The sequence below is a fragment of the Cricetulus griseus genome (genome assembly GCF_003668045.3).
Source record: "Cricetulus griseus strain 17A/GY chromosome 1 unlocalized genomic scaffold, alternate assembly CriGri-PICRH-1.0 chr1_0, whole genome shotgun sequence".
NCBI lineage: Eukaryota > Metazoa > Chordata > Mammalia > Rodentia > Cricetidae > Cricetulus > Cricetulus griseus.
In genome coordinates, this window is record NW_023276806.1 from 149,396,408 (window position 1) to 149,422,523 (window position 26,116).

At 44.3% G+C, this 26,116-nt stretch overlaps 1 protein-coding gene across 4 annotated transcripts in view; it reads left to right on the forward strand.

Annotated features, from left to right (window-relative positions):
* Syn3 (synapsin III) overlaps nucleotides 1-26,116 on the forward strand; it is a 417,454-nt gene that overhangs the window by 248,204 nt on the left and 143,134 nt on the right. The window lies entirely within an intron of this gene.

Sequence of the window (26,116 nt, forward strand, 5' to 3'; positions counted from 1 at the left end):
TTAAAATTATCCATGGGGGAGGTCAAGAAACTATAAAAAGAGGTCATGAAAGGGGCAGAAAATTTGTTAAAGAACATAATAAATTGGATAATGAAATACATGCAGGAGCGGGAACTAAGGGTAGAGGGAAGAAGGAAATCACCTTGCGGAAGGGGTATGGGAGAGGGCAGTGTGAGATCTGAGTATATGCCTGGCTCTTGACAGATGAGAAGTAAATATGGCTCCAGTTCCTAGGTCCTAAGCAAGTTAGCGAAGTAAAACAGATGTATACAGTCCTCACCCTCAGGAAACTTACAATCATAAGTGATTAGTCTCACCTCTGTAGAATAGCTACATCTCACAAAGAACAATCCCAAAGAACAGGTGATCACTGTGACCCCTAATTTATAGGAAGGATTGGAAACACAGGATGATTGAGCGACTCAGCCAGAGACCTACAACCTGGAAATGGGGGGTGCTTAGGTTTCCACTGGCTCTAGAGGCCACAGACTCTCTGTACTCTTCTGCCTGCACCATCTTACTGAACACAGTTGGAATGGGGAATCCCCAGGAGCAGGTGTTGGGGTGAGGGCTGGATTCAAGCCTGGCAGATTGGACTCTGACTTCACAGAGGTGGTGACCATGAATACATCATTTTGTTTACTCATCTGCAGAATGGCATTGATAGCCTACACACCCCTAACTCCAGAGCAGCTGTTCGGATCTAGTTAGCAAGTGTCATCAAAAGGCTGGAATGGGCTGGGTACTATCCTAAGTTCCACAGGTGAGCCGTTAAGCAAGACATTGGTCTGGTGGCAAGTGAATGCCTGCCTTACTGCCCAGGAGAGGCAAGAATAGGACCTCATTGGAAGTTCTTGCCAAGTGAAAATGCTTGCAGATACCCCGGGACTTAATACAAGTCAGACGACACAGTGATAATTATGGTAATGACAATTGATTTGTATGGAGGGTTTTTCTTCATGCAGGTTGTAACATGTAAGAAAACTGAGACCCAGAGAGGCTGCTAATTAATAGAGTTGAGCAATGAAAACTGAGTTCTGTCCTTCTAGTACTGTTATCCACAAAGACCACTGCTATCTCTGACCACTGTCTGGCTTTTTGTACATCAGAAGTATATTTAGAAACATCTGGAAACCGTGTTAAGGGCTTTATCATTGACAGTGGAAGGTTTAGCCCACAAAGTTTCATCCTTTGTCTTGAATCTGCACCTACTTAAGATGTAAAGGCAGAGCACTGTGACATTTGCTGGCAAACTTCCTTCTCCCCACCCTGGCTCCTGCCTTGGAAGCTACCTCACCACTAGGCTTTGCATCACTTTTGGCCAAGCCTAGAGCCTGGGCTGTGTCCTGAATATGAAATTCTAGCCATAGGTTTTTATGAAGCTCTTTCTTTCTGAGAACCTCAAATGGGCATTACCTCACTTGTCCTCTGTCAATGTCCCCAGAACACTGGCTAGTAGCCCCATCCCAGATCTATAGATTGTGGGGCTGGAGACAGCCAGAAACAGGAAATGACTCTTTCAAGGTCACCCAATGAAGATGAGTGTAGAGATGCTCCCTTATTTACTGAATCCCAACCCCAAGATGTCATCTAAAGCCTTGTGAGATAGAGGTTGTAAATCACAAAATGACTAGTGGCACAAGGTAGATGATAGACATTTGTTCACAGGCTTTTCCACAATTCTCTATCTTGCATGGAATTGCATGTATCATCACTGTATATATATATATATATATGTGTGTGTGTGTGTGTGTGTGTGTGTGTGTGTGTGTGTGTGCATTTGTGTGTGCATTTGTGTGTGTGTGTGTGTGTGTGTGTGCATTTGTGTGCGCATTTGTGTGCGCATTTGTGTGTGTGCATATGATTGTGGAGGCCAGGGGACAACCGTTGCTTCTGTTCATCAGGTGCTGCTACCTTGTTTCCTTGAGACAGAGTGTCTCACTAGCCTAGAACTCCCTAAGTAAGCTAGGCTGGCTGGCCAGTGAGCTCCTATCATCTGCCTATCTCCACTCCCCAGTGCTGGGATCTTACATGTACTACTATGCCCAAATTTTCTTTTTTATGTGAGTTCTGGGGATTGAACTAGCATCCTAGCAGTTTACCAACAGATCTATCTCTCCAGCCCTCACTGAACTCAACTTATTGCTAACTCTCTTCATGGCAGAGCCTGGTCTAGGCACTAGGAAGAGCAAAATAGATGAAACAGATGTGGTCTCTACTGGTCTGGAGACAACAGACAGGTGAAAACATGATGCATGAGAAAAAGAGAAAAAAAGCAAAGAGCTCTGAGACCCTAGGCGAGGGGTCAGAAAAAAAAGGCTGTTCTGGAAGGTAATGGTGACACTGAAAGGTAAAGGGAATCTTCCGAAAGAAGGAGAGGTGCCCTGTTCCAGGAGGAGATGCTGTCTGTTACGGTTTAAGTGTCCCATAGAGGCTTTATATTGGTGAACTGTGGCATGACTGGGAAGTGGTAGAACCTTGAGAGCAGAGATCTAGTAGAAGGAAGTGATGTCACTCAGGACATGCCCTTGAAGGACATAGCATGACGCTTCTTCTATTTCACATCCTTGTATGTTTCTTAGTGTGATGGTCTGTTTCACCTCAGGACCAAGTGCCCTGGACCAGCTAGCCAAGCACTGAGACCTCTGACATTAAGCCAGTATAGCCATCCTGCATTGCATTGGTCACCTCGTGTGTTTTCACAATGATAGGAAGCCAACTAACACCCTGCCCGGACACTCAGAGGGAACAGTCAAGAAATAGCAAAAGGAGAGTGGCATTCAAGGTAGCAGTGGACATGTAGAAGGAAGGTGACAAAGATGTTGGGGGTCTGTGTTGTATTTCTAGTCCACCTAATAGCAGAGAATGGCTGCACATGGAAATACCCATGGATCATACCACATCTCTGAGGGTATGCACGTTCCCAAACCTGAATTAATCAGCAAACTCACCATTTAATGTTAAATGTGTGTAAGCCAAACTCACATTATTGTCCCAAGATGACACTGGATCCACAATTAGCACTTTGACCAGAGTACTCTTAAGACGTTTTCAGTTCTTCATCTCCAATCAAGATATGGGACTATGGTCTAAGAGATAGCTCAGTTGGTTAAGTGGTCCCCCAGAACTCATGTGAAAAGTATATGTGTTGGGTCATGTTTTTGTAATCAGAGCATCAGGGAAGCAGAGGCAGAGGGACTCTGGGGCTAACTGGCTAGTTAGCCTCACCTACTTGGTGGGTTACAGGCCAGAGAGAGACCCTGTCTCAAATACAACAAAGTAGATGGCACCCAAGGAAAAACACTCAAGGTTGTCATCTGGTCTCCATGTGCACTCACATGCCTGTGAACACATGTTCGCACATGTACCTGCATTCATACAAATGCCAATACATGTATATACTTACACACACACACACACACACACACACACACACACACACACACACACACCAAGAAGGAGGACAGGAGGACAATGAATCAACATGAAATAAATTCCAATCTGTTGACTGATCAAAAAATCAGCTGAAGTTAGAGAATCCTAGCCTCTGTAAGTATGGACCCTTCCTTCCTCAGAAACCCATGGGAAGACACAGCATGCCCAGGTGGCTACTTGGTAAGCATCAAAGTGATAGGAATCAATCAAGGGCAATATCGGATGGGACCAGACTAGAACCACATAATACAGCCCACTCACAGTAGGTTCAGCTGGGCCAATAAGAGGAAATGTATTCAAGGTATGCACTCAGTAATAGAAGCTATCATTATGGATATTCTGTCTGGGGCAATGCCATTGTAAGAGACATGCACAATACCAATAATACGAACAATACCAATGTGCTATGATTACAATGGCAGTTATTACCTAGCCAGGTGGAGCCTGGTGCATTGCCATCATGCATGGTCTAAGCCTCTACAGTTGTCATCCATGCTGCAATTGCTCATGCTATTAACAGCTAACATCCATATTGTGATTGCTTGTGATATTGTAATAGAAGCAGTCATTATCTATAGAATACTGTCTAAGTGCAGGAACACTATCAAACTCTACTAAGGCCCACAGTAATATTACAAGGTGGCCTTATCATCCACATTTTGTAGAAAGAAGAAACCAAGGCTTAAAAATGTGTATGCATTGTCCAAGGTCACTCTTGAAGTGACTGGAGAAGCAGGGATTCCAGTGTCATTCAACACATTGTCCCATGGCAATGCTGTTAAAATGGGTCATGCTTCACATACCCATTGAATATGTGCAGGCTGTAAATCCAGTCTCATCTGTCCCACTCAGGAAAATAGATTGGATTATTAGTCAGCAAGAGTGATGTCATCAGGGTGACCTTGGACCTACTCTCATGCATTAAAAGAAGTGTTTGTACAAACATCAGTACCTAAGTATATTCTCTCTCTCCCTCCTTCCTTCCTTCCTTCCTCCCTCCCTTACCCCCTCCCTCCTTCCTTCCCTCCTTCACTCTTACTTTTTGTTTTATTGAGTCAGTTTCTCATATTGTAGCCAAGGCTGGCCTTGAATTCATGGCAACACACCTTAACTACCAAAAGTCTAAGACTACAGATGTAAGCCACCATGCTCAACTAGTGTTCTTAATAATGCAATGACTATTGGTGTGAAAGTCCCCAAATTTGGTAGTAGGATTTCATTCTGTACTCTTCATATATTCCTTAGTTATTTTGAAGGTCCACCAAAGATGCCCCCACAAAACATCTGTGGTGGTTAATTTTAATTGTCAGTTTTGAATCACCCGAGAAGAGTCTCAGTGAGGAATTGCTTAGATCAGGTTAACTTCTGTGGGAACAATCTTGATTATGTTAATTGATATGGGAAGACCAAGCCCACTGTGGGTGGCACTATACCCTATACTTGGGTCCTAGACTGTGTAAGAGTGAAGAGGGTGGGATGAGCAAAAGCAGGCATTTACTTTTCTAGGCTCTTGGCTGTGGATGTGATATGACTAGCTGTTTAAGCTCCTGCCACCTTGCTTTCCCATTATGGTGCACTATAATCTGGAACTGTGAGCTCAAATAAACTCTTTCATCCCCAAGTTGGTTTTGTTTGTTTGTTTGCTTGTTTGTTTTTGTTTCTGGTCAGGGTATTTTATCACAACAACAAAAACCAGATGAAGACAGGCAAGTATCAATTGTAATTATCCCTGGCTGGCTGTCACCCCTCTCCTCCCCCCAGTCTTCTTGTCTTCTACTTGTCTTCTTCTACATCTACCTAGCTGTCTGAGGTCACCTCCCTACCTAGGGAGGTCACCCTCCCTAGAAGTCTTCAGTCACCAGTCCGAGGAGTACTGTATTCATTCACTGACTCATTCATTCATTCTACTAATATTCATTGAGGATCTATTTTGTACTAGGCCCTGAGGAGAGAAGGGTGTGTGATCCTGCTCTTGTGTAGCTGATGTTCTACCTGGGGATGTAAGGAACATCAAGTTAACACGTTGCTGGATACATTAGTAAGAAGACTTCAGATACAGATAGGAAATTTAAAGGAACAATGAAGATTGTCTGGTTGGAAAAGCACTGACTAGGATGGGGAAGCTCCACCCTATATCTCTTCTATCTCCTCTGGAGTTCACTGGTGCCCTCTGTAGTCAGATCCCAGGCTTCCCCATATCTCCCCTCCTTCTTATGAGACATTTTTCTATGATGAGTGAATGTTTCTGCATACACAGGGATTGGTGTGTGTGTGTGTGTGTGTGTGTGTGTGTGTGTGTGTGTGTGTGTTGGCCTGTGTGACCTCCAACCAAGAAGGATGAGAGCCAGTGTATAGATACTCTAACTCGAACCTTTGTGGGCCAACTCTGACACCTGTTCTAGCCACCTCAGTGGCCCCTCATGAAACTGAGCTTCAGTTTTCTGTTAGCACACTTGTTTCTGTATCTTTTCCACTGATGCTGTGTTTCCTTAGATCGTCTTAAAAATAAGGCACCTATATTTGTTTGCTTTGTGGGTGTCTGGATGAAGGGAAAGCAAGCCGGGCTGCATGCCAATGGTCAGACTGGCTGAGCAAGTGAGTCTTGTGCCTATGTGAAGCTATGGCGGCAAAGGCCCAGAGGGGTTGCTCCCCAGCCTGTGTTGGATGCAGCCTATACCTTTGAGGCAGAAGGAGTCTAGGTATAAAAGGACAGAGAGAGAGCCAGAGCTGGTGACTCCCTTCCTGGAGTCCAGAAGCAGAGGAAAGTAGTGGGAGATGAAGCCAGAGAGAAGGGCACTTAAGCATCATTTTAAGTTTAGACAAAGCCTTTGGGGGACCTTTTCTTTAGGAGGTCCTCTAGGGACTCTGCAAGAATGGCTGTAGTCTGGTTCACCTGGGACCAGGGTCTTACAGTCACTCCAAAATAGTCCAGTGCCTCCTGTCCTTTGAGGATGTCATGCAAAGATGCCACCCTGCCCTCTTCCACCTTCTATTTTCTTACATAGGCACTCCCCTAGAGCTACCCCCATAAAACCTAAGTCTTCATATCTGACCCCAACACATGTGACAGGGATGGGTGAAGCCATGAGGGTATCAGACCCAACATGTCAGGTGGTAGCCGCATTTCCCCAGTCCTGTATCATACACAATGTTACCATGACGACCGAGGTATGGCTATGTGACAACAAATGCCACATCTTGTAGTCATAGCACATTCTAAGGACAACATGGATCCAGTTTCCTTTTGAGTATCAACTCCACAAAGTATCTATTCTAGCATAAGAATGAGAGGTATAATTTTTTTCCTGCTTTTGGAGAGTCTGGACTTCCTATCTTAAGAAGCTCAGTGTTGACTCTCTATACACCCACCACCACCCCATAATCCTGGGTGAGCTCTGTGTCTGCTTAAGAGATGGTCCCAGAAGGCAGGCCTAGTTGGAATCATGAAAGTTCCAGAGCTCCTTTCTGGCCTGGAGGTAGTGTAGAGGTTGGGAAAGACCCATCCTAGTAGCCCTGAATTAGGCTATCAAGAGGACCTGGCCCTAGGAGATGCAGCGCACACGCACACCCTGTGGTTTGTATATTGATGCCAAGTACTGGTGACACCCACAGCGAACATGTCCTGGCCACTCTCTCAGACCTCTGCCTGCAGCTCCCTGAGTGTCTGGAGGGCCTGTCTAGCTGAGCTCCACAGCAGCTGCTCTGTTCTACCCTGGCCTTCCTCCTCTCTTAAGTGGCATGGGGATAGACCCAGGCCACTCAGGCTGAAACTGTCCACCTGTCTTTCCTCTTCACGGCCCACGTATCTAGGTCACATGAAGAATATAGTTGGTCTGCCCTGTGTTCCAAACAATCCCTCACACTGTCCTCTCTGTCCACTGTGCTACTGCCATCATGGCGGGGGACAGACAGAGGTAGCTGCCAGCATCTTTCACTTCCTTTACCCCAGGAGTCTCTAGCCAGCCCTGTTCTGTACACTGTCCCCTGACTTCATTAGAGTCCCAGCCAGAGGACTCTTCATAGAAAGCACTTATTGTCAGCATCCAGCTTAAAACCTCTATGGCTTTTGACTGGGCCAATATTTATATTAAGCTCGTTACATGGTTTTAGGCCCTACAGGATGAATGGGGCCAGCTGAACTCTTATTCCACACTTCTTCTGGCTCTTATGCTTACCATAGTGGCTCCTTTCTGTTTCTCAAACCAAGCTTATTTCTCAGCACAGGACCTTTTTGTACTAGTTGTCCCCCCACCTGGAGCAGCCTCCCTTGGAAGTTACCTCCTCAGAGACACTTCTTAGCCTCCCTGTCATAATTCATTCTCTGCTCACCCATCACTCAGCACACCCACTGCCACATGGATTTGCTGTCACCTGACATTGTCGTGCTTAATTACCAGAATGGCAATAATCATAAGATGCATGTTTTGTGAGTATATTCATACCATCTTACCTGTGGGGATGAAGGTGGAGGGGCCCCATGCATTAAAAAAAAAAAACTATCAATATTTGTTCAACAATCCATGAACTTGATGCACAACCTGGAACAAGTTAACCATCCAGACTTCCATTTCTTCATTGGCAAAATCGGAAAGAACGAGCCCGGCTTATTCAAAGCTGTGTTCAAGAATTTCCCTGGTTCTCACATTTCACGAAACTGTACCCATAAGTTTGCATCAGCATGGGTGAGTGGATAGTGGAGGAGGGCAGGAAAGAGGAAAGGATGATGAAGGGGGGAGTGGATGAACGGTGGAGGAAGGGATGCTAAAAAGAAGGGAAGATGAGTGCATAATTGAGGAAGGGGTGAGTTATGGCAGAAAGGGTGAATGAGGGAAATATAATGAGGATGGGTGGGCAGATGGTTTTTGTGGCTTTTATTGGAGAAACCCAAGATTAGAACAATCAGGAGGAAGGTTGGGGCAGAGAAAGGGGGCAGATAACTGCAGTCACAATGTGGTTTTCTTGTTCAAATTCTCCTACTGAAAGAGAGTCACCACCTCCCCAGCCCCTAGGACCACCTTTGCATGTGGCTGTGTCTAGGCATAGTTGTCAACAGAAGTAGCCACTCATTCGTCAAGAGCTCTTCCATCTCTTGTATTCTGTTTATTGTGCTTGCATCTGTAGTTCCTGATGAGATAGGGGATCTGTGGGGGGCAGGGGAGGAGGGGAGGGAGAGGGAACTGGGATTTACATGTAAAACAAGATTGTTTCTAATTTAAATTTTAAAAAAATTATAAAAAAAGAGCTCTATGAAGGAGATAAAATGAGCCAGGGAGTAATACACTGGCAAGGCTGGCATGCCTGTCTTCTCTGAGTGTAAATGACTTTCTTGCTTCTATGGGTTCAATGAGCACTTCATTGTACAGGAAAAGTACAGCTAATGAGAAACGGGCTTCTTGGCTGCAGCCACAGCCAGGGAAATCTCAGAGACAAAGGAAAAGCCTCCTAGAACCTGACTGTGGGCATCTGCAAAGAAGGACATTCCTCACCTGCTCTGGGTCCAGAGCTAGCTCAGGGGCAGAGAGGGGCTGCTGAGAGGTAGGCTGGAAGCAAAGGCAGAGACATAGACAGGGAGGATCTTCTGGCCCCAGGCCTTCCTCTCATGCTGAGGTCTTTGGCCTGGAATCCAGGTTAGACACCAATAATGACAGCAGCTTCATGACATTGGACTGTTGAGATGCCAGCTGTAGCAGCATAGCAGGAAGACCACTGGCTATAAAACCACCATACCTCATTTGTGGATTCTGGTCTTTGGTGTTCTCTGCTGTCCTGTGGGTATTGGCTCATGAGCTGGATAAAACTCAACACTGCTGTACATTACACAGTGAGAATATCACAGATTGGGGTCTTCAGACCTAGGCTGTAGCCTTGGTTCTGTGAAGTGTGTGCCTTGGACAAGGCAGGTTGTGATGACCCTTGAAAAACAAAAATAGCCTAGGTTAAAGTTTTAAGGCTCTTGCTTATACTTTGGGAGCTTGAGAAAGTCACAGAGGATCTCTGAGCATGTTTCCTCATTTGTAGACAGCAGCAGCAGCAGCAGCAAGCCCAAGGCTGTATGGAGAGGGTTGAATGAAAAGACATGTAAAAGTTGCTGGAAGTATAGTCTCATTGAGAAAGCACTCCAGGGCTGGAGAGGTGACCCTGTGGTGGAAGTTCTTGCCTTACAAGCATGAAGATCAGCGTTTGAATCCCTAGCACTCACCCAAGGGACTTATAAGACCACCTGTAATTCCAGTGCTCAGCAGAGTCAGTGAAAGCTGGAGCAAGCTGACTAGAAAGACTAGTCACATCAGTAAGCTCTAGTTCAATTGAGAGACCTTGCCCCAGTGTGTAAAGGGGAAAGCTATCAAATAGGACTCCAAATGTTAACCTTGAGCCTTTACATGCAGGCACATAAAATGTACAGACATACATGTGCACCCTCACACATGGAAGCATATATACACACATGTGCCACACATACATATACATGGAAGGAAGCACCCCAGGCAGGTACTACTGTTGTCCTTAAAGGGATAAGACCAAAACTTAAACCAAGATTAGGTCCTGAATTTGCCAAGTCACCAAACTTCTCTCCAGAGCTTCTCTCTGCAGCTTCTCTCCTCTGTTGTGGGGCTCTGTGTGCCTTCTGGAGTCTAGTTCTCACTGGACCTGAAAAGCCCAAGCTGGATGTCCAGCTGTCCCCCATCACCTCCCTTCCCATCCAGGATATTAGGGGCAGTATTTTCTTCACTTGGTAAGCTACTTCCGAACACTTAATGTATGTGGGCATTTGGGATTCAACAGTAAACAGAACAGTATGGACCAATCTTGTCTTTATGGGGCTTGTATTCTGATGGAGTCCTGGACTGGGGGTGAACAAAGAAGCAACAAGTCACAGCATCACTTGGATTACTTTATCCAACCTATAAGTATCTTATTACAAATAAGTGAGTCTGAAAGGAATTTAGATATTGCATAATTCATCATGTATCCAAAACCAACTCTTTGCTGGGCATTTATGCTAAGAATTGAGATTAAAAGGATAAGTATCTTGGGTCAAGTCCCACTCTAGAAGAAGACATTATGAATTAAATAATGTGTATTCGTGTAACTATTTTTAAATCATCCCTACACACACACACACACACACACACACACACACACACACACACACACACACCTCTACATCTCAAACAGGACAGAGTCTGAGAAAGGATCATAGAGGAGGTGGCAAGTACATGATCCTTGGATGGTAAGAATTCTCTCAGAAAATAGAAATGGAAGACTTGGGAAGAACAAGTAGATGCAGGGTTATGGAGAACCCATCTGAGATCACAGAACAGTAGATCATATGTAGTAGATAGCACAAAGATTGTGTGTGTGTTGTATGAACTCAGGATGCTTTCAGGAAGCAATAAATGGGGATTTGTGAGTATTGGATCGCAGGGTGCAGCTAATCATGTACACACTGTATTCACTTAAGTTCCTGTTCATTGATCCTTTCTTCAGCTGTGTCTAAACTAACATTGAACCTGAAAATGCATTAGTGCATCTTCCAGTTTTAGAATTTCCAGCTGGCTTTTATTTTATATCCGTAAATTTTCCCTATATTTTATTCCCTTAACCATCAATTATCTTACAGTCTGTGATTGATAATACCAATATGTGAATCTGCTGTGCATATTTTTATATTGCCCACCTTTCCTGATTTGATTCAGCCTTTTGGTTTTATCTCATAGTATGTTTGGCCATTTTAGGCCATGTGCCTGCCTCAGATCCCATCAGTAGCCATTCTCTGCTCAAAGACTCTATAGTCGTTTCCTTGTCAGAGCATGGAAGTCAGAGATTTGATGCTCCTAAGAGTATAGGGATACAGGAAACTAGTGGTCTTACTTGGGAAGAATCTGGGCTGTTTATGCTAGCAAGTGGAGGGTAACAAGGAGCTAAAGAGGTTGGGGAAAAGGGTGGGAACACCCTGTATTGATGGCCTACAACCAGACACAGTATCCCTCAGCCCATTCCCTTCTACTCTGCTCTGCTGCAGCTTGAAAAGACACCCAGGCTGCACAATTAAACCCTGTGAATCTCACACCAAGAAGGCTGAAGAAACAACAGAAATGAGTTGCCTCAGATCTGTGTCCGAGCTTGAAGTGAGTGGATCTTGAACAGTTACAGTTTACATTAGTAAACACTGTGAGGGCTCACAGAGCCACACATGCCTGTGTTCAAGAGGGTACACTTCTTGGAGACAGAGAAAGCAAGGTGGAGTTTATGGTGGCGGGAGTACTCTCACAGGACTAGAAAGCAAATAGCTGGGGGGAAGCAGACATCAGAGATGTGGGGCCAATCTACTTGCACTAACCAGGTGTCACCTCCTAAAGGGTCGACAACCTCCCCTCCAAACAAACAAACAAACAAAAACCCTACCAGGTTATAAGATACATGAGCCTTTGTGGGGTCATTTCATGTTCCAACCATAAAGGGAGACATAGGTGATGATAAGCTCTGGAGCCAATGGGTTTCCAGCCTTCATCTACCAGGAGCCTCACAGGGTTTTCCAGGGGTTCTCTCTTGTTGAGACTTGTCTTGGCCCCAAAGTAGACAGGAGTAGGACATTGTGAGCCTAGAGTTAGATCTGAGCTTACTTTCTGGTCTGCTGCTTGCTAGCTCAGCAGTTTTGAGTATCTCAACTTCAGAATCTTCCTAAGTAGAGAGAGTTATCACATAAGCTTGTATCAGGGGTAGGTAAGTTGATCAATTCAGTTTCTTAGAATAGTGCTCATGATTGTATGGCTCAAACTTGTAGGGCTATGCAACCCAGAATCTAAGTGCCATAAGCACCCAAGACAGCTACAAATGAGGCCCAACACAAAGCTGAAACCTTATTTGAAACATTAGATCAGTTTGGCTATTTTGGGTACCTCTATTGTGCCATGCTCAAGCATGAATTTTGTAAATAGCAGTGTATACCTGGGAAGCCAAAAGGTTGGACACCAAGGAAATAATATGTTTTGATGTCAAGTGGAGAGGGGTGAACATATTGTGGTTAACTTAAACTATCAACTTTATGGGTAGAGAAAAACCAAGAGTACTAATGAGAAACACCTTCAGTGGTTATCAATGATAGCTTCCTGAAAGAGGTTTAACTGAGAAGACCCACCATGCATGTAAGCAGTGACACCTCAGCAGCTGGAGTCCCAGGTTAAATGAAAGGAGAAAAAGAAAGAGGAAAGGAAGCCAATTAAATTCAGCCTTCATATTTCTGTTTTCTGACTGTGGATGCAATGAGATCAACTGCCCTCTGTCCCCACACCATGCCTTCCCTGATATGATGGGCTGTATCCCTTTGAACTGTGAGCCAAAACAAGTCCCTCCTTCCTTCATGGATCTTGGCAGGTATTTGGTTAAAGTGACAAGAAAAGTAACTAATACAGATACAAACAGTGATCAACAAATAACAGCAAAAACAAGTGGATGGGAATAAGTATTTGATAGGGCTAGAGTTTTCATTTAGAGGGATAAGAAACACGTGGTGATGATGGGTGTATATCAGTGGCATAGTTGGTTGTAAATTTTAGGTTTTGTAGGCATTACCACCACAAAAAGGAGCATCTCTTATTGCTTCCCAATGAAGTATCTTGACTGTTCACAGGATTCTAGGTTGCATGGTAAAGGTTAATGGTTTGTGGCTAGTAGGAGGAATAGTATAGTTCTTGTCCAGTGTTGCATACTAGCAACTGCTTTCACCCAAAACAATTACATTCTAAGTCCACAAGAGGTACACCCATGAATATAGTAGTGTGGTTGGAAACCTTAGAATGTCACACAGGTGAACACATGGGTATATACCCAGTTTCAGAGACATGGGCCTGACAGGCAGGCATGAAGAGGTGAGGAAACTTAGCAGGAAGCTTTGCTCTGTGAGCGACACTCCATCTACCCCAGGAAAGGCCTAAAGGGAATGAAGATGCCCATGCATTGTCTAGGTCTTTGCTCAGGCTCTACCCAAGCATAGTACCCTTTTCTGCCCTCTGAGTCTCTCCAAACACTCAGCTGCTTTCCTCTGCTCCAAGGCTCAGCCAATAGCCACATTACAGGAAGGGCTGTCTCTACAGCCACAGCTCTTCAGAGGGTCCCCATCTCTAGATCTAGCCTGTCATTCTATAATCACTTCATGTGTCAGTCACCCTCTCCATGAAAGGTGGGAGCTGTGTCTTCTCTGCATTCCTTTCCTTGCTTGCTGCCCCTAATTTTACAAAAACATTTTCACTGTTTTAATGAAAATCAATGTTTTTAGAAGAGAAAAAGTGAGATACTTCATACCAACACTTCCTGAAGTGATTTCCTAGGACACACCAGTCCTTCTGGATAAGAGAGGATGATTCAGAGGTGAAGGACTTCTGTGGTCTAAGATTCTGGAGAAGAACGGAGTCAAATAAAGCAAAAACAGGTTATTATAGGGCACATGGAGACTATGACACACACAGTTACTCTGCAAGTCATCTGGGATAGCTCAGTGATGTAACTTTGGTAACTTGAGCTTGGCTGTTGTAGGAATATTTATATCATGGAAAGCAGAACGTGCTACAGATCTGTGGCTTTATCCGTGTTTTCAGAAAGCTGGTTTACCCACATGTCACTGAACACTAGCTCAGGACAGGAGTGTGGGCTCAGAATTTTCCTAATGTATTCAACCATAAAATTCCTTTAAATCTCATCTTGTGGGAAACATCTTGGGCAGGAAGTTATGTCCATTAGAAGGTACTTGGGGGACGTTGTTCTCTGCAAGCATACTTTAATAAATGCCATGGGAAATGGATGACAGAGGTGAGTAGTAACTGGGCATTTGTCATGCCCACTCACAACGTTGGGTGCCTTGTGTTTACTGCTATGTGTCATTCTCCCAGTACCAGAGAGGCACAAGTGTGACATCACTTTACAAATGAGGGAGGAAAGAGATGAAAGAAATGATCCCACTACAGCCAGCATGAAAGCTATTTCCACCAGAGATTACAATGTCTTGTGGTGGTTTTGATATCAAGATTTAAATAACACTTTCGGAAGGGTTTGTCAAACAATTAGTACATAGGACATGAGCTATTCCTATAGTCCGGTCATCTAGAGTTGCCAAAGGTACTTCTAGAAAGTAGAAGAACAGGAACTGAAAGTCCCAGTTGGTCCACAATTCTGCCCCCTCTCTCTCTTACACACACACACACACACACACACACACACACACACACACACACACACACACCATATATATATATATATATATATATATATATATATATATATATATAGAGAGAGAGAGAGAGAGAGTCCTGGATACCCCATACTTTTGAACCTCTATCCCCAGACAAAATGAAGGAGCACTGATTCATGAAAGAGCCCCTAGAGATCATCCAGACCAATTCTCATTGTACTGGTAGGGAGACTCTGAGTCACAGAGAGAAGTGATCTCTTCAGAGTCCCTTGGTTGTTGTACAACACTATTTTCAATTAACACAAAGATCAACAGACCTTGAGTGCCTTAAGGAGATGATTTCAACTGAAATACAAACCCTTTCTGGACACCCAGGGCTTGGCTGCTTTCCACTAAGGGCAGGCTTATCAACTGACAGCCTTCCAGGAAAGATGTTCTGTATTGTAAGAACACTGTCCTGAGCCATGTGTGGGACTGGGCCACATGGTTCTCTGTGTCCCTTGTGCCTATCTTAGAGGTGCCTCTGCTCCAGTGACAAATAATGGGGACCTGGGAACATCATCACCTCATAGGATAATCCAGCAGCTTCTTCTCCCCTCTGGTATAGTTTCCTTTGGTGGTGGTGTCTGTGATGGTGCTCTCTAGAATATGTCTTCTGGAATATATTAGAAATTCTGAATAGAAGCCCCAGACACCTGGGCAATAAAGGTCAAAATAATCTAGTAAGAGGGCGGAGGTGATACTTCAATGTAACCTGGCATTGGAGGGATAGGGAAATGGCTTAGTAGGTAAAGTTCCTACCAAATGATAATGAAGGACCCAAGCTCACCTTAGCACTCATGCACAAAGCCAACTGCAGTTTACAAGTGCACACTGCACTTGTAATCCCAGAGCTTGGCAAACAGAGAGAGAGGAGCCCATGGTCTTGCTAGCCAGCCAGTGTAGCCCAATAGGTGAGTGTCAGGCTCAGTGAGAGACCCTCTCTCAAAAAATAAGGTAGAGAGTAATTGAAGAGGACACCCAATGTGGACTATGGCTTCTTGTATGTGTGTGCATGCAAACACACACATGAGAAAAGTAACACAGGGACAGATGTACATTGATGCTGGACTGTACATAGAGCAGGAAATTAATTTTAAGTCTTTAAAACCTGTAAAATACTTTATATAAAGTATTCAATCTTTATTCTTGAGAATATCATCTTCTGACCTATCCTTGATGATTTGACTATGAAATTCTCTAGTGAGTGACTGAATTAATATGTTGTATGGATTATGTAATGTAAATAAATTGTTAGGGGCCATCTGTTGAAGTGGCTGACTTTGATATTTAACATATCCCATTTGCTTGTTCATTTATTCATTCATTCATTCAGTAAGCAATCTTGAGCATTCTGGATTTGTGGATATAGAGATAGACCAAAATGGTGTCTTTAAAGATAATGAAAATTAAAATGACTTCAGGAGTGCAGGGAAGTCATTACATAAGAGCAAACAAGCAAATGAATAAGGAGACACTTAGGATACATGTATTGAAGGAGGAACAGGTGAAAATGACATAAGTCCAGCCTGGGAGGTATTTTAAAATCACATCACAGATTTCTCTTAGCTGCAGACAAAACAAAAGGAGGCACATTAGGGATACAGGGGAGAGAATGAATGAAGGCCCAGAGATGGCTTAACTCAGGTTGAAGCTGAGTTAGAACAGAACAAAAGGAAGATGATCTGGGTAGGTCAGCAGAGGTCAAGCCCAGCAGGAAGTTAGATTTGCTGACACAAGTGTAGCACAAGTCATCACATGATCTTGTAAGCTACAGAGCTCAGTTGCAACCCAGACAAACCATAGAAAGGCTCCGAGGCCCCTATGCTGTGGCAAGGGTCTTTCCTATCATTAGTTCATTGATTCAGTTTTCACTGTTGTGGAAAATGACTTAGGGAAGGGAAGGTTTGATTTGGCTCCCAATTTCAGAGGCTTCATTCAGTGCAGGGTTGCCTGGCCCCCAATGTTTTGGGTCTGAGATGTAAGCAAAGTCATAGAAGAAAATATGAAACAAAGCCAAGCTACTCCCCTCAAGTGATCCAGGAAGTAGAGAGACAGAGGAGGAAAAGAGCCTGTGACAAGACATAGTCCCCCAAAGCATGTTACTCCAACTAAGCTCCACCACCTTACATTTCTACAACCTCAAACATGACATCAGGTTATTACTCCATCAGAGAGGATTAATCCACTGACAGTGAACCCATCAGTGGGCAAACCAAATGAGCCCTAAGGATTATTACTCAGAGTCCATTAGCTGGCAGCCAGGCCTCCAAGAGAAATCTCAAATACAAACAATAGTCTACACTTGAGGAACTGACCTGAGAGACACTGTCCCTGACACCAGGGTACAGTAAGCAAAGTCTATCAGGGAAGACAAGAAGCAAAGAAAAAATTCTTTGCTGGCTCAAAGTTGTGTGATGGAGAAGGCATGATGGCTGTTGGGGCACCAGCCATGGTGGCAGGAACTTGCTGTGTAACCTGCTACATCTCAGTGTCTCAAGAAGTAAGGACCTAGGGTTGGGGGCAGGGACCAGGTGTAACCCTCTATTTTAGACCCTACTGCCCTACATCATCTACCAGATAGGACCCAAGTCCGAAAGAATCTACAGTCTCCAAAACCAGCACCATCAGCATCAGACCAAATGTTCAAACACATGAGGTGTGGTAGCATTTTACATTTAAATAACTAAGTCTAGTGTGGAAATAAATCATTGTGCAGCTGTGAATGAAGGTGAACAAGAGGTGGGGAGACATGGAAACTGTGTTAGCAAAGATAATCAAGGTAGATCTCTCTACGTTACTGCCAAAACCTAATGAAGAAAAGCCCCCTCTGTGGGAACATGACAGTAAGTTCCTGGCAGAGGAAAGAGCCTGGCCCAGTGCCTTGATTGAACCATGGAGGTGAAATCCTACCCACTCAAGACATCTGGATGAGGTTATCAGAATAGCATTAAAAAACCAGAAGGGCCAGGAAGTAGAGGAGGCTCCAAGATGATAGCAGCCAGGTCAGGAGGTTAGAGCTTGTGTTGGCAAGAAGAGGCATATTGCCAAGCTAAACTCATGAAGAGTGTGCAGCAGATACTCCATGAGAGGACCCATTCTTCACCTACTCCTGGCCTGAGATAGACTCCTACAAGCCAGAGACTCCAAGATAGTGTTCAGCTTGGCAGTGTCCAATACATACAACCACCAACCAAACCAGACAGGAAGCACATCTGGGCCAGTCAGGCTAGCCAGATCATGAGAGTTCTGATCTGTGGACCAGTCCATTGGCAAGGATGATAGTGCCTGGCATGGTACCCTGGAGGATGGAACCAGCTGGCTAACAACTTTGATTCCTTCAAATGACAGAAAATGGGAGAGAGGGAGAGAGAGAGAGAGAGAAACAGAGAGAGAGGGGGGTGTATTGGTAGTTATTGTGGATAGTCACACAGAAATCTAAAGAAAGAGATCAGGAAAGGTCTTCGGTCTGGGTGTGACCTCACATCTGCAATCCTGCACTATGAAGGCCAGAAGCAAGAGACTCAGACACGAGCCTGGGCTGCTATGTCTCAAAAAAAGGAGGGGTGGGGGGTAACACCATGGTTAAAGAGCTTATCATGCAAATAGCAAGAGCCAGAGTTTGAACTTGACATATATCTTGGGAGACCATGGCAGCCCACCTGTATCTCCTCAGGAGGAGGAGATGTAGGAGCCCAAGAGAAAAATGGCTACCCAGACTAAGAATCAGACAGTTCTACATTCAATGTAGAGACTCTGCCTCAATGAATAAGATCTTGAAGATCCATCGAAGACTTCTTTTTTTTAATGTGTCTTTCACATCATGCATCTTGATCCCATTCATTTCCCCATTCCTTTACACCTGTCCCCTGCCCTCCCTCAATAAAACAAAATTTAAGGGAAAAAATTGAAAAAGGAAAAATTAAAAATCTCATCATGAAGCTGCAGTGTGACATGCAGTAATCACTTGTCCATATCTGACGTTGGCCTTGGGCCTCTGTGCATCTATGCACACATGAAGAAGGGAAAGGAGTGTGAGAAGGAGGAGGGACCATGGGAAGGACTATGGGATGTTGAGGAATCTTGCTTCTGCATGGAGAAGACAGTTATTCCAAGAGCTTGCCCCCTCTAACAACCAGTTCATCTTGCTTTCCCACCCCCCTTCTTCTCCCCATCTCTCTAGCTGGTGCCTAGCTAACTAAAGCTTCTCGGTCACCCTATTGTACTAAAACTGCAAACCTAGTTCCTGCTGGTGAGAAACAATTTCTTTGTACTCAAAGCAAATTCCCTAGAGAAGGAATGTAATGGACTCCAATCTAGCCACCTCAGGCCAGGTATCAGAGAAAACACAGCATGGAGCCTGTGCAGCTCTCACAGAGATCCTGTGTACACAGCAATCATGGTCTGTACACGGTAATCAACTTGTCTCAGCCTGCTCATGAGTTTCCTAGTTTTAAAACTAGAACTGTCATGTCTGAGGGTCCTTCCCCAAATTTAGCAAAACCAACAGTTGGTCCCCCTGTGCTCTGTGGTCCCCCTTTGGAGATATGGAAGGACCATTAGAGTGACAGACTATAACAGGTTACTGTTAGGTGTGGTGGTTTGCACCCACTCAAAGGTTCAGGTGATGGCAGACTTAGTTTCCAGGCTAGGAATATGGACACATGTGAGAACCCCTTAGAGGCAGAAAATAGTGGGAGGCCCATGGTCACTGGTAATGTGCTCCTGACACTTGTTGGCAGTTTTGTGACAGAGTTGCTATGAAGAGAGCAAGCCTGACCCTTCTTCCTCACTACTGCCTGCTCTAACTCTTACTCTTTCCATTCCCATTCACCATTTGTCACAAGGTCCTCACCAGGACTCAGTTAGTGACACCACCACCATGCTCCCAAACCTCCAAAACTGTGAACTGAATAACCCTCTTTTTCTTAATAAGTAGTCTGCGTCAGAACTTTTGTTACAGTGCTGGTAATCTAGCACACCAGAGAATGGAGAAATGGTATTTTCATTACCAATAACAAAAATTAAAATTATTATGTTTCCATGGAAGACGGGATGTAGAAGTATTGTCTTTGTTTCAGACACACTTTAAGTCTAAAGCAGACATCACAATTCAAATATTCAAGGAAGCATTCTTTGTCAAAATAAAATTATAGAAGAAACCTAAATAGTCATCAGTAGACAATTATCAAAATAAACTATCATGAACCAATGGAATATTGGTTATTATTAAGACTCATTAAAAAGAATAAAACAGCTTTCTGAATATTGACATGGAACTATTCCATAAGATAGTCATAAAAGTAAAAAAGCAATTAAATAGTCCCATAGAATACTTATATAAAACAAAAATGGAATTATTCTTATGCATAGGAAAAGTTATGAAAATATCCCACTGAAGGAGCTATAGGTAACATCCATCTTTAAATTTGTGGGGTTTTCCTAGTACTTTGTGCATTGAGTGATATTTTCTAAAATGGATGGCTTCCCATTTTTTTAAGAGACAGAAAACAAACCCTGGTCCAACAAGCCGGATAAAATAGTGTTTTCATTCAAAAGGGGTTTCTGTTCTATAATTCGGTTCTGGTTCATTAATTTTAGAACACATAGAGGTTTGGATTCAGGCTCCAGATGATCCACTAGGGTTGTGTTTGTTTAAAAACAAAACAAAAAATGACTGACTGCATTTATGGGAAATTAACATTGCAGCTTGGTTCCAGATTCAAACAGTGGAGTGGTAACTTGTCATTCTCCACTTACAGTTCAATGCAGCTCAGGCCATTCTGTGGGATTCCCACAGTAACCTTGATTGAATGAAGGCAGAGGAAGAGAGCTAGAGCCCTAATTATCTGGAAAAATGCTGTGTCTCTCATCTTAGAAGGACCTACAAGAGACCTCTTTCCAGGGAGCAGTGTGAAGCCACAGCTGGGACATTTCCAGAAGGCCAGAGCTGTGCTTCTCCAGGGCATCGGCTTTTCCATGTCCTTCACCCTGGCTTATTGTCACTAAACAGGGGCTGGCTCCATGTCCTGTCACTGCCTGCCTGAGCCTGGGCACTTTCCTCCTCACACAATGCCCAGGCACCATCTCCCAAGCAGTTTGATTCCAGGCCAAATAGCAAGAAGTAAAATTCCTTCATCATGGCGTCACCCTTGGCAACAGTCCACACCCAGAAAAGATTGGCTCAGAGGTCATGTGAGTGGCAGGCACCAGAGCTCCCCACCAGCCCAGCACACACCGCTTGTTTGTAAGGCGTGCCCTGGGCTGTGGAGAGGACTTGATACCTTTCTTTATATTTTGTTGTTTATTGGGGCTGGTTGTTGTTTTTGAAACAAGGTCTTACTATGTAGCCCAGGTTGGTCTTGAGCTTATGGTAATCTTCTTGCCTCGGTGTCCTGAGCACTGGGATCCTAGCATGCCCCACCACACCAGACTTTGGGTCCTCTTCTCTTGGAAGAAGTGAGGGGGGGCAAACATGAGGAAGCCACAGCAGACCTGGAGCTGCTGGCTCAGGCAAGTCACTGCCACAGAAAATGCCAGGACAGCTCCTTTCCCAACCTACCAGTCATGATCACCAAAGGACCCCAGGAGAGCCCTGCTCCTCGGTGCTTTACCAGAGACCACTAGGTAAAGAGGCTTTTGGAACTGTAACCTTCTTGGACTATCCCATCGAGTATACTTTACTATCGCTGTTTATACACAAGCCGTGGAGAATTGTACCACCTGCACACTACAGTGCCTTCCACTAGAACTGGGGGAAAGAGCTGCCCAAGGTACCAGTAGGAAAGGACAGCATTGTCTGTGGATAGTGTAAGACTATAATAGAGTTGACTGCTATCCAGGCTGCTTTTTGTTAGCCACACACACACACACACACACACACACACACACACACACACACACACACACACACACCAACATTTCCTAACAACACCAGTGAGAAATATTCTTTGTCATCCATATCAACCACTCCAGCCAACCTCATGCTGGGTCCAGCACTGCCTGCTGTAGATCATACACATCACAGATGACAGCCAACATCCTCTTGTTATTAGACACATTAGCAATTATATGATACAGTCATAATCCAGTTTACAGATGGGAATACTAGCTGCACTACCCTAGATAGGGAAATGCAAGATATCATACAGTGACTTTCAAGCCTGAGTTTCTCCTTTCACCAGATCATGAACAGGTTACAAAATATTTTTCCATATTTACTTCTGATTCTCACACTGGTACTAAGAAGTGGGCACAGCTATTCTCATTTAAAATATGAGGACACGGAGGCTTGTGAAAGTAAAGGAAGCACCCCAGGGGCATTGGCAGAATTGCAGCGTCACTTCTGCAAGCACTTTCCATCAGTCCTTTGCGCTGGGGAGATGGCTCAGGGGACAAAACACATCCCACAAATATGAGAACCAGACTTTAGATTTCCAAAAACTTACAGAAAGACCATGGAAGTGTGGCAGCCACCTGTAATTCCTATATTTGAGAAGCAGAGATGGGATCCCCAGAGGAGGCTGGCTAGCTGGAATTGGTGAGCTCTATGTACAGCAGGAGACCTGCCTCAATAAACTAAATAGGACGTGATTGGGGATAACACTTAATGTCAACTTTAGGCCTCTACACACACATGCATGCCCTAGCCACTTATGCAAAGTACACCCATTCACACAAGTGAACCCACACACCTGCAGACACGTATACATGTGGAGGGGGAAGAGACACATGGGAGAAAAGGACACTTTACCCAAGATCATCAGGAGATAACAAGTCTGACACTGACACTTGGAGGCCTTTGGAACAACAGAGAAGGGGAAATGTGACCAATGAAAGACCCCCGGAGGCTCAGGCCCCAGGATCTCTGCCCAGGACCACAAGCTACCCCAATCGCCAGGCAGAGTCGAAAGCTTGTTGCAAACAGTACGAGGCTTTATTGTAGTTGTTTAACGAGCTAACCCCATGTTAGCTCGGGCCTTTCATCCATCCACCACAGCGGATGGCTAGGAAAGACGGCGAGAAGCCACTGCATAGAGATCTTATAGGGCAGCATAAGGGGAGTGTCTAGGGGTACGCACAGGCTCAGGATTGGTGTGCCTCCAGGCTTGGAGGGACTGCCCTATGTTGATTGGTCAATTGGTGGCTATGGCCCATAGGCCCTCCCAGGGTGATTGCTATGCTCTGTGTGTCATTCCTATGCACTTGTCCGTAAAGCACACCCAGAGCCGTAAAGCATAGCACCACCAGCTAACTTCTGATTGGTTCCTTGCCACAAGGCAGGTATCTGACCTCCTAGTGACTAAGGCAAGGTCAGGCAAGCATGTGCTAGGCTGTTATGGCTGCTGAAATGGGGAGCTGGTCCCTTCAACCACTTCATACTAAGTTTCCTCTCATTTTCTTATTTGAGACTCTCAGAAGTCCCAAGCGGTAGACATCACAGGAAGCAATACCAGATCTCAGAAAGATAAGCTTCACTTACTTAGTGAGAAATGGATCAGTAAGAGGATAGTGAAGAAGTAAACCTAGAGTCCCTGGCCGAACTTCTCAGGCCACAGTGGTCCTGAGAGGGTGAGGATCGGCAGCATGGTTGAGGAATGCTTCCGAACTTCTGAGAAAGAGAATCTGGGAAAAGAAATGCTGAAGCCCACACTTCTCAGAATCAGTGTTGGCTCCTAGTTGAGGTCTTGGGTGAATGGGATGACTAAGGCTTCACACATATGGCCTGGGTTTTCCCAACTTACATGAACATGAGTCCCTGGTCAGCCACTTCCAGGGAGACCAGGAACATGCCCGTATCTACTCACAGATCATCAAAACTTGTGCAGTTAGAAACATACTGGGGCCGGGCATTGGAGGTGCACACCTTTAATCCCAGCACTTGGGGGGGGCAGAGGCAGGCAGTTCTCTGAATTCTAGACCAGCCTGGTCTACAGAGTGAGTGCAAGGATAGTCTCCAAAGCCACAGAGAAACCCTGTCTCGGGGGAAAGAAAAGAAAAAGAAACATATTGGGAATACTTATATATTTGTCCATGCAATCATTACCCAGCATTGGTTTTTATTGATATCAACATCATAATTATCATTACAATGGTGGAAATAATAGGTGCCCATGTTAAAAAATTTAAAAATTACTAACTAAATAGAGCATAAAAAGCACTAGGCCATGCAGTGAGATCATCTTAAAGGAGAGCTAGCTTCCATTGTGGGTAGTTGATATGGAACAGGATACAGTGGAGGGGACGACAGTCTTCTAGAAGTAAAGCAACAAGTTGGGGAGAGATAGCCAGCTGTCTTGGGCAGGATGGTGGCGAGTGAAGATGGAGAAAGGCAGACAGAGCTGAAGTGAGAGATTTTAAAGCAGACAGAATTAGGTCTGGTACTAGATGTAGGACTGTCCTAAACAGAAGCGAAGGACAACAATGAAGTACAAAGAGGAGTGGCCAGTCAGGGACCGAAAAGAGCCTTGGTTCAAGGGGTCCCAAGCAGCTTGATGGAAACAGACTTCACAGGCCCTCTCCGGTACTGTGCTCACAAATTCTAGATGGTATAATAACTCAACTTAAGTCTCATCACCTTAGTCCAACAGCTGCCTAGCTGCCTTATTTCCTTGCTCTTGTTTCCTCCTTCCTGTCTGCTGCAGCCTGGAAGTCAGCTCCAAGTAGTGAGGTCTTTGTTTTATTACCTTCAGAAAATACAGTTCTATCACTTCTCAGCCTTTTTGCTAAGATCAAGTTCAGAAATCACAGTCTGTGCTACCTGTTGTCTACTATCTAAAAGCATGGTTTTCTTGGTTTCCCTCTTATATGAGACCATAAAGTATGGGGTACAGAATGTACCACAACAGTTGGTCACAGTAGAATGACAAATTCTAACTGAGATGTTTTTAGCAGAAGTATGGTTGAACCAGCTGTGTCTTTTAAAGAACGGTCTTATTACTCTATAGAGAATGGATTAAAATCAATAATCCAGGTCAAACCTGAATCTACTGAAGCAACAGAGGATGTTGACTCATGTTTGGGGACGCAGTAATCAAGAGGAACAGAGTGAGACGTGTGAAATGAATTTAAGTTTTATAAGATTCAGTCACTGGCTGCAAGGTGCTTATCAAGGATGAGCCTGACTGCTGGGATGAATAAATTGAGTAAATGATGGTGTCAGTTAAAAATAACAGAGTCATTGGAATTTGGGGTGGAAGACTGTGAGTTCTCTTTTGAAGATGCTCTCATGCCTTTGAGACATATACATAGCTGATGCTGGATTAAAGCTCAAAAAAAGATCTGAGCTGGGCTTCTCAATATGATATGGGACTTCTCTTCACTATTATCACAGGGATGCTTATCTAATCTCTTGAAATTATGAGCTCTCAGAGGGCTGTTTTCCTCCCTGTAGCCCACAAGTACCTGGCCCATGGGTTGACACCTGGTAGGTAGCCACCAAGTGTCTATGAATGAGACCCGGGCTATTTCCATTGTTCCATTCCAACTCCTTATTCCATACTCTTGAGTTTCCCACTTGCCTTCTGGCTGTTTAAGGAATTGTTTTAAGTTTCATTGTTCTTGTTGGTTTTGGGGATTCCAAGCAGACTTTTCTCATTAGTATTAGTCATCAGTAGGGAGGGTCATAACTCTCCCTTTTCACAATGGGGTGGATTGTGTCAACTCAGAGGTTCCATCCTAGAGCTGAAATTGGTACCAACTATGTAGGAGGAGGCCATCTCCTTTCCAGTAGGGATACTGTTGGTCCAAGGCTTGGGCTGAAAGAAATCTCCAGGCTTTCCAAGCAATATTTATGCCTTTGGAATTTCACAGGTTTATCATGAACTTAAGACTCCAATTTCCATGTTCAAGCCCTGATTTAACATTAAAAGTTGCTTAAAGAAGGAAAGAACGAAGCCTATTGTAAAAGATAGAACATCTGAAAGTCTCAGAGTTTAAAAACTGTATTGATTTTTTAAGGTGGAAAACCTCAGTTGTGCTGGAAAGAGCTTTGTTCTATGGACTGGAGAACCTGAGTTCTTGGGCTGAAATTCACTCTATGAGATTGAGAAGTACCTTCTCTTCTCTGGTCCCTTTCTGAAACTGAGAACGACATTGAAAATGACCTTGAAGGTCTTTTGCATTTGTTAAAGTCAGAAGAAGTCTATGCTGGGCAGTATAGTCTTAACCCTTCATCACGGTGATTAAAATCTTAGAGCTGAATTGAAGGGTGGCCTGGCCCTGTGCCATCTATCCAAGACAGAAATTGTACTTCCTACAAATGTACTTCATATAGGTTTTCTCTAGAAACCTTTTTAAGATGAAGAAATAGGGTCCCAAGAGAGGATGTGACTTATTCAAAATCATGCAGTGGATCCACATGGAACATAACCCACAACTCAACACACAGAGACACATGCATGTGCATATGCACACATGATCTACCTGCCCGAAACTCCACCAAAGTTGTTTCTCCAC